Source organism: Monopterus albus, unplaced genomic scaffold (assembly GCF_001952655.1).
Source record: "Monopterus albus unplaced genomic scaffold, M_albus_1.0 scaffold192.1, whole genome shotgun sequence".
Classification (NCBI taxonomy): domain Eukaryota; kingdom Metazoa; phylum Chordata; class Actinopteri; order Synbranchiformes; family Synbranchidae; genus Monopterus; species Monopterus albus.
In genome coordinates, this window is record NW_018128072.1 from 39,771 (window position 1) to 48,632 (window position 8,862).

The window sequence follows — 8,862 nt, forward strand, 5'->3', positions numbered from 1 at the left end:
TCTGCATACTGAGTACTTTTACTTTATTTTGATGCTGGTACTTTGTACTTTTAGTTCAGTAAACATTTGAATGCTGGACTTCCACTTGAGTATTTGTTCTTTAGTACACTTTAGTATTGCTGCTTTTACTTATGTTCAGTGAAGCCTAACTAGGACAGAGTGACACTGGGTAGTTTTGTCAGCTTAGTGTTGCTGGAGTCTGATAAGTGTTTGACTTCTTTCTAAATCAGGGTGATACGTCTGCATTCTCTCAATAGTCTGCTCATCTGTCCCTGTCCAATGTTGTTACCACTGATGTGGCCAGATCCAGCATAAAACCTTCACCAAAGCAAAACTGTCTTTTAAAGCAATACTGTATTGCAGGTGTTTCTGAAATATTTGCACCTTACAATTATGTCAATGTTACAATTAGTCGGAGACTAATTTATTATTCGGAGCAGTTATAATTTCAACACTGCACTATAAATCGTACGCCAAGCCATTGTTAACACGTTTTCTCTGTAAATCTGGCTTATCAGGGTTTTGAGTCCTGCTGGTGATAAGAGGTGTATCTTAGCTGTAGTCACAGGCTTGATCAAATCAGTGGCATTGGTGGTTTCAGTAGTTTGACGTGCACAAAAAACAGCCTTAAAACTATGAGCTCCACATGGCATTTCATTGAGATTCTCTGCATGACAATTGAGCTGCATCCAGTGATGAAAACTGTGGGATATGGTTGAAAGTTTTGGGAAAAGTTAGATACCAAATACTGTGTTAAAATTTTATTTGTCAAATTGTTGCTTAAAAGGGATAAGAATTAACTTTTATGTGTTCATTTTTGGAAAAACTGATGAAAATCAAATTGAATAAGTTAGAACAGGGTTAGACGTACTGTGCAGTACGAGGTATTAATGTAATATTGTGGGCTTTACTCTTAGAATGAGTCAGCAAATTCAAGGTAACAGAGTAGTAAAACATTGAACTGCACTCACTGTGCTTTCCCAAATTGCAGTATCATCTTGGCTGTAACCCCTTTATTTTGTGAAATCACCAGTTAGTTTGACTTCCACTTTGACCTACAGTAAACAGTACTTCTGGTGTTGGTACAACTCCAAATCAGAAAAATTTGGGATGGTATGTAAAATCAAAATTTAAACTGAAAATAGCAATTTGTAAATCATGTGTCCTGTATTACACTAAAAACTGTGGTTACAGTATATCGCTTAGAGAAGAGTGCCGATTCTTGATGCAGTGCCATCTGAGGGATTGGAGAGCACAGCCATCCAGCTGAGGCTTGTGCCCTCTACACACTGAAATCCCTCCGGCTTCCTTGGATCTTTTAATTGCACACATTCCAAAAAAAGTTGGGACAGAAATGTGTTTACTACGGTGTGATGTTGCCATTCCGCTTCACAACACTTGAAAGACATTTAGGGACTGAGGACACCAAGGGTGTCAGGTGTAATTTTGTCCCATTCTTCTTCCAAACATGTCTCAAGGTGTGCAACAACATCTGTGTCCTGTATTACATTGAAAACAATACAGCAGCACATTATTTGATGTGACACCTCATCCATTTTATTCTTTGTTCAGAGTAAACACTTCAGTTCTGATACCTGCAACACATTCCAAAAAAAGTTGGGACAGTGAAGCATTTACCACGGTGTGATGTTGCCCTTCTTTTTCACAACACTTAAAAAATGTTTAGGGACTGAGGACGCCAAGTTATTAAGTGTGTCAGGTGTCATTTTCTCCCATTCTTTCTGCAACCAAGTCTTAAGGTGCGCAACAGTCCTGGGTCTTCATTGATGCAATTTGTGTTTCAAAATGTGTTCTCTATTGGGGACAGGTCGGGGGTGCAGGCAGGCCAGTCCAGTGCTTGCACCCTTCCTTGGGTGCAGTGTGAGGTTTTGTATTGTCTTGTTGAAATATGCATGGACGTCCCTGGAGAAGATGTCATCTTGCAGGCAGCACATGTTGCTCCAAAATCTCGATGTATTTTTCAGCATTAATGGAGCCATCACAGAAGTGTAAGTTAGCTTTGCCAAGTGCACTGACACAACCCCAGACCATGACAGACTCTGGCTTCTGGACTTGATGCTGGTAACAGTCTGGATGGTCCTATTTGTCTTTGGTCCGGAGCACACAGGGTCCATTCCTTCCAAAAAGACCTGAAATACTGATTTGTCTGACCACGTTTCCACTGTGTGATGGTCCATCCCAGATGCTTCCGAGCCCAGAGCAGTCGAGTGCGCCTCTGGACATTGTTGACATAGTTTCCTTTGGCACACTACAGTTTTAAGCAGCATTTATGGACATAACTATGTATTGTAGTGACTGACACAGGTGTGCCAAACTAATCCTGAGCCCATGTGGTTACAGTATATCGCTTATAGAAGAGTGCCGATTCTTGATGCAGTGCCATCTGAGGGATTGGAGAGCACAGCCATCCAGCTGAGGCTTGTGCCCTCTACACACTGAAATCCCTCCGGCTTCCTTGGATCTTTTAATTGCATTATGCACTGTAGAGGGTGACATATCCAAATCCTTTCCTAGCTTTCTTTGAGAAACATTGTTTTAAACATTTCAGTAATTTTCTAACACATACACTATGTTGGCAAACTGGTGGTCCTCGGCCCATCTTTGATCCTAAAAGGCTCAGCCTTTCCTGGATGCCACTTTTATACCAAATCATGATGCACTCACCTGTTTCAAATGGAGTCGTCATTTCATTGTTTTACCTCATTACTGGCCCTGAAATGCAGCCTTCCCTACTTTTTTGGAATGTGTTTCAGCATCAGATTTGAAACGTTTATTTTGAACAAAGAATAAAACTGATGAGGTATCATATCAAATAACGTGCAGCTCTATTGTTTTCAATATAATACATGACACAGATGAGTTACACATCACTATTTTCAGTCTTAATTTTGTTTTTTTCATACAGTCCTGATGTTTTCTGATTTGTATTGTTTTTGATATCATCACATTGCTTACAATTGCAGTTTTGCTGTCTTGTAGCCAAGGTTTACATGGTCTCTAAACGAAGACCAGTTCATGGAAACAAAGGATAATTATGTGTAGAAGAATTTGCATTGTAAGATGCTTGCATGTTAAAACCAGTTGTGATGAATGGTGCGATAGATTCATCATCTTTTTTTCATATGTGGAATATCTAAGCTGAGAGTGAGCAGAACGAAGAAGGCAACCCTACATATTTTACATGGTGGTTTTTATTTGTTCTTTTGGCATTGATAATGATTTTTAGAAAGTGGAATATAAAAGTTGTTGCTAGTGTTTAATATTTTGAATTTTCAAATTAGTTATTACATAGAAGGAAGTTGGTAGCATTCACAAACCAGAAAAGGTGGAAATGTTTGCTTGTTTATCACATTGTATGCTGGAATGTGTTTTCCTTTTGTAATTCCATGGAAGATAATGTTGTGTCATCTGCTGTCATAAGGACAGTCATTTTGCTTTGTCAATTTTCTTGTCTGTGTTTTTACCAAAATGATTTTTATGTCTCATTATTTCCATAGTGATGATGTGAATATGGAGTACTATGCACTTTTGGATTTTGTTGTATGATGATGATATTGTTGTATGTGTGTTGCCATGGACGTCTTTCTTGTACTGCAAGCCAGATTTATCCATGGGTGTAAATAAAATAGCTTGATGGATGCTGAAAAGGTTTAAGGCTAATACATGGTTTAATGTGTGAGAGGGTTAAGGGGCCAATAACACGAACTGAATAACTAGAAGCTGTTATATGTCCAAAAGAAAAGTATGTGTTTAAAACAGACTTTAGCACATTTATTGGATTGCGTTTGCTTGATATTTTGTTACATGGTGATAGTATTAATAGGCTGATGAAGCCTTAAAAATAATCCACATTATGGAGTCATCATTGGAGGGAAATCTTTGTTTGTTAAACCTGGGATTTGTAGCAGTGTCTTGCAAATTTGGCTGCAGAACCAATACCAGGAAGGAGATTGTCATTGCACTTCTGTTCTGCCAAATCATCATGTGGTCATTTTATAAATCGCTACCATACATGATTGACTACTGAACCTGGCATAATAAAAGCCTATGCTGACACCGCATGATGAACTGCTGTGAGCAGCATACTGCACATATGTGAGCCAGTGTTTTTGGAGCCATCTCATAAAGAGGCAGTCTACTGATCATTTACTGCTGACTGTAGATTTGATGCATTTTGTGTAAGGACATGCTAACCAGCTTCCCAAGCAGACTATTGAGGTTAGCCTTCCCCTGCCTTGTCGGTAAACATTAGTTTGCATTCATTTACAGTGGGTACGGAAAGTATTCAGACCCCCTTAAATTTTTCACTCTTTGTTATATTGCAGCCATATGCTAAAATCATTTAAGTTCATCTTTTCCCTCATTAATGTACACACAGCACCCCATATTGACAGAAAAACACAGAATGTTTGACATTTTTGCAGATTTATTAAAAAAGAAAAACTGAAATATCACATGGTCATAAGTATTCAGACCCTTTGCTGTGACACTCATATATTTAACTTAGGTGCTGTCCATTTCTTCTGATCATCCCTGAGATGGTTCTACACCTTCATTTGAGTCCAACTGTGTTTGATTATACTGATTGGATGTGATTAGGAAAGCCACACACCTGCCCATATAAGACCCTACAGCTCACAGTGCATGTCAAAGCAAATGAGAATCATGAGGTCAAAGGAACTGCCTGAAGAGCTCAGAGACAGAATTGTGGCAAGGCACAGATCTGGCCAAGGTTACAAAAAAAATTTCTGCTGCACTTAAGGTTCCTAAGAGCACAGTGGCCTCCATAATCCTTAAATGGAAGACGTTTGGGACGACCAGAACCCTTCCTAGAGCTGGCCGTCCGGCCAAACTGAGCTATCGGGGGAGAAGAGCCTTGGTGAGAGAGGTACAGAAGAACCCAAAGATGACTGTGGCTGAGCTCCAGAGATGCAGTCGGGAGATGGGAGAAAGTTGTAAAAAGTCAACCATCACTGCAGCCCTCCACCAGTCGGGGCTTTAGGGCAGAGTGCCCCGACGGAAGCCTCTCCTCAGTGCAAGACACATGAAAGCCCGCATGGAGTTTGCTAAAAAAAACACCTGAAGGACTCCAAGATGGTGAGAAATAAAATTCTCTGGTCTGATGAGACCAAGATAGAACTTTTTGGCCTTAATTCTAAGCGGTATGTGTGGAGAAAACCAGGCACTGCTCATCACCTGTCCAATACAGTCCCAACAGTGAAGCATGGTGGTGGCAGCATCATGCTATGGGGGTGTTTTTCAGCTGCAGGGACAGGACGACTGGTTGCAATCGAGGGAAGGATGAATGCGGCCAAGTACAGGGATATCCTGGACGAAAACCTTCTCCAGAGTGCTCAGGACCTCAGACTGGGCCGAAGGTTCACCTTCAAACAAGACAATGACCCTAAGCACACAGCTAAAATAACGAAGGAGTGGCTTCACAACAACTCCGTGACTGTTCTTGAATGGCCCAGCCAGAGCCCTGACTTAAACCCAATTGAGCATCTCTGGAGAGACCTGAAAATGGCTGTCCACCAACGTTTACCATCCAACCTGACAGAACTGGAGAGGATCTGCAAGGAGGAATGGCAGAGGATCCCCAAATGCAGGTGTGAAAAACTTGTTGCATCATTCCCAAAAAGACTCATGGCTGTATTAGCTCCAAAGGGTGCTTCTACTAAATACTGAGCAAAGGGTCTGAATACTTATGACCATGTGATATTTCAGTTTTTCTTTTTTAATAAATCTGCAAAAATGTCAAATTCTGTGTTTTTCTGTCAATATGGGGTGCTGTGTGTACATTAATGAGGGAAAAAAATTAACTTAAATGATTTTAGCATATGGCTGCAATATAACAAAGAGTGAAAAATTTCAGGTGGTCTGAATACTTTCTGTACCCACTGTAGCTATGTCGTCTTTTGTTTTCTTTCAGAGTTGGGCTTTGTCAATGGTAATGCTGCTGAGAGAGAGACTGCAATGCTCTCCAAGTGTGTGGAGGAGTACAAGAACTGATCTATCTGCAGTATGCCTTCATGCCTCAGCAGCAGCTTGTAGCTTTGTGTGTACCATGGGTGCACCAGTTGTGGCTGTTGTTTCACTTGATCATTGCTTAGTAAATTAGGTTATTGGATTGATGACTAATAAGGCGCTGCAGTGTTTTATTACATGGCTTAAAATGGGGTCCAGTTATAACTTAGTAATAATACTGGCGTGGAGATTCTTTTATGTTCAAGAGGAACTTATAACTACAGCCTTGTAGAGTTTCACGTGTCTCGTGTATAAGAGCATTATTGGTACAGTGGGATGTTTTAGGATAGATTTAACAGAAATGTTGCTGTTGTGGCTCTCTATGTTTACTTGTACTGGTCTATAATGGGCCAAGACTGAATGATGACTACAGGTAATACGCACATGCAGAGGATTGAGATGTTGATAGAAAACCACGAGTTCAAATCTGATTGTTCTGATATCAGCTGCATGGTCAGAGTTCGGATCTGATTCTGATCTTAGACCACATACGGAAGTGGCCCAGGTCTCATTTGAAAAAAATATTATTTAGTTTGTTCATGTGTTAAAACTTCAGAGCTGAGTCAGTTGGAGGGTGAAAAAAATCAGATGAGGAAATGTGAACATAGCTTTACTCACAACTGTTAAAATTAACAGTTTAATTACTGCTCAAATTAATGCCAGGCATCAGAAATGTAGCCTAATCTGTGGTTGTGGTGGATCAAGTGTGTATATTGTCAAAAGGGAACAAAATATTTTGGTAACAGAAAAATATTGTTTGAGAAGAAGTATGTTTATTTTTTAGCACTTCAGTGTTTAGTTTTTAATGCATTCAAAAGGTACATCATAGTTCTACAGTTTTAGTCAGTTTCTAATGTCACACCATCATTAATAAAGCTTTTATTGTTGTATTTCTCCAATTCTGTGCATCATCGGCCTTGTGTATTTGTTTTAAATGTAACTTAGATTAAGTAAAGCCATCTTTTCTGTCTAAAGGCAGTGTCTTTGCCTTGATAATTCATCTTGTAAAATCAGAATCACAGATTTTTAGACTTATTCTAACTTGTGATGGTGTCAATGGGAAGATGAGCAACAAGTAGATATATGTAATGGTTTAAAAATGGTGATCAAACATATGGGTACAGGATATCTGAAGAAGAGATGTCATATTTGCTGTGTTGAATATTACAATAGTTTGCAGCTGTTGAGTTTGTGTGTGCTTCTGATGCTTTCAGTGTTGTGTAGAAGCCATGGTGCTTGCTGCTCTTTGCTGTTTTAGAGTGCAGGAACTGTGGGTGTTAGGTGCATCACCTCTGAGCACATTGTCATTTCATAACGTCCAGTAGTGTGTTTTAGTGGCTATATCTGTCGAAACCATTAGCCTGTTGTTGTTATTTCTTTTGAGGTGTTATTATAAATCTGTTCAGTAAGTAGTTTTTTAAAAATGCCTTTATCAGCCGTGGTTCTAGTGGAATCTACTTATTCTGGTTTTACGACAATGTTAGGATGTATTTCTTTTAAAAGCCTGGTACATTTTGGTTTAAATACTAGGTGACATTTAGGAGTAGAAACCCTAAAGGATAGGATCTCTGTGTGTTATAGTTGACTCTGCTGAACAAGCTGTGTAATGATGAATGGATTTCTTAATAAAAAAAAAAGAATGCTAATATGATATACTTAGCTATGGCTCTAGGTCATAAGAGCTGTTTGAAATCTGGCCTCACCTGATATTTGTAGTAGCGCTTTTTATCTGTTCCTTTTTACTGTTAGATTTAGCTAGGATGCTACATCATCTATATAACGTTTGTTTGAGCTACAGAAGTGATTGGCTGATGGTGCTAAGTATTAATTTCGTCTTTTAGACCGACTGGGATGCTAACATCTACCAAAGTGTGACAGAGATTTTAGATCCTCATAAGGAAATGTTTTCAGCCAAAAACCAAAAACGCCTGCTTGCTGGCTGTATTCGAGCTCTGCTTGGTGAAACCAGGGTACTGAGTGATCTATTTTAGGAAGCAGTAGAAATGATTGTGTCCCTGCCAGTGTTGTATTTCTTTTGGAAATGGTAATGCCTACTACTAAAGTTAAGTGACTATGGAAACAGATTTCTAGATGTAACACCAGTAAAAGTAGACACACTCTTTAAAGCAGTTCTAGTTACTGACAATAACTGAATACATCAGCAGGCAGAAAGACTGACATTAACTTCTTATGCAAGTGATGTATTGATCAGTGTTTTTGATAGCACATTTTGAAATAAAGGAAATCATACAGCACATAATGCAGGAGAAATGTGATAATTTGTCAACAGTGTTATTTTATTAAGTGCAGTTCATTCATGCTAATATTTTAGGCCAGCCAATCCAGGATTTGTGAGAATGATGTAATGTTTAATTTTTAGGGACATAATATGATCATGCTATATCTTCTGAGATTCAGTCAAATGTTTTTTGACAAATTTGTGTTCACAGAACTGTTATTAGCGCACTGGGTCACTACATTGGTGCTCAGCAGTAGTGGCATCACAGTTTGTAAATTCCTTGAAACTAACTGCATGTTTGGAATTTCTGTACTCTGTCTTGTTAATTATATACAGAATTATCACTGCATCGATGATATAATAAAATCAGCTGATAATATTGATACGGCAGTTTTACTGGTCAGGCGATTTAACACCCTACTTGTTGAGTAGCTTGTTGAGCACGCTTTTTTTTTTTTGCCAAATCTGGTTTTTAAAAAAGAAAAAAAATGTAAGCTATATCTCCTTATGGGTATGAGTGCTTGCAAGTCTTGCTAAAAATGGGCGAAGTCAGTTATGTTTTATTTCCAAATATC

At 39.0% G+C, this 8,862-nt stretch overlaps 1 protein-coding gene across 2 annotated transcripts in view; it reads left to right on the forward strand.

The window, feature by feature from the left end:
- The window catches only part of rprd2b (regulation of nuclear pre-mRNA domain containing 2b), a 17,941-nt gene that overhangs the window by 1,101 nt on the left and 7,978 nt on the right, over positions 1-8,862 (forward strand). The gene's annotated exons all lie outside the window — the stretch shown is intronic.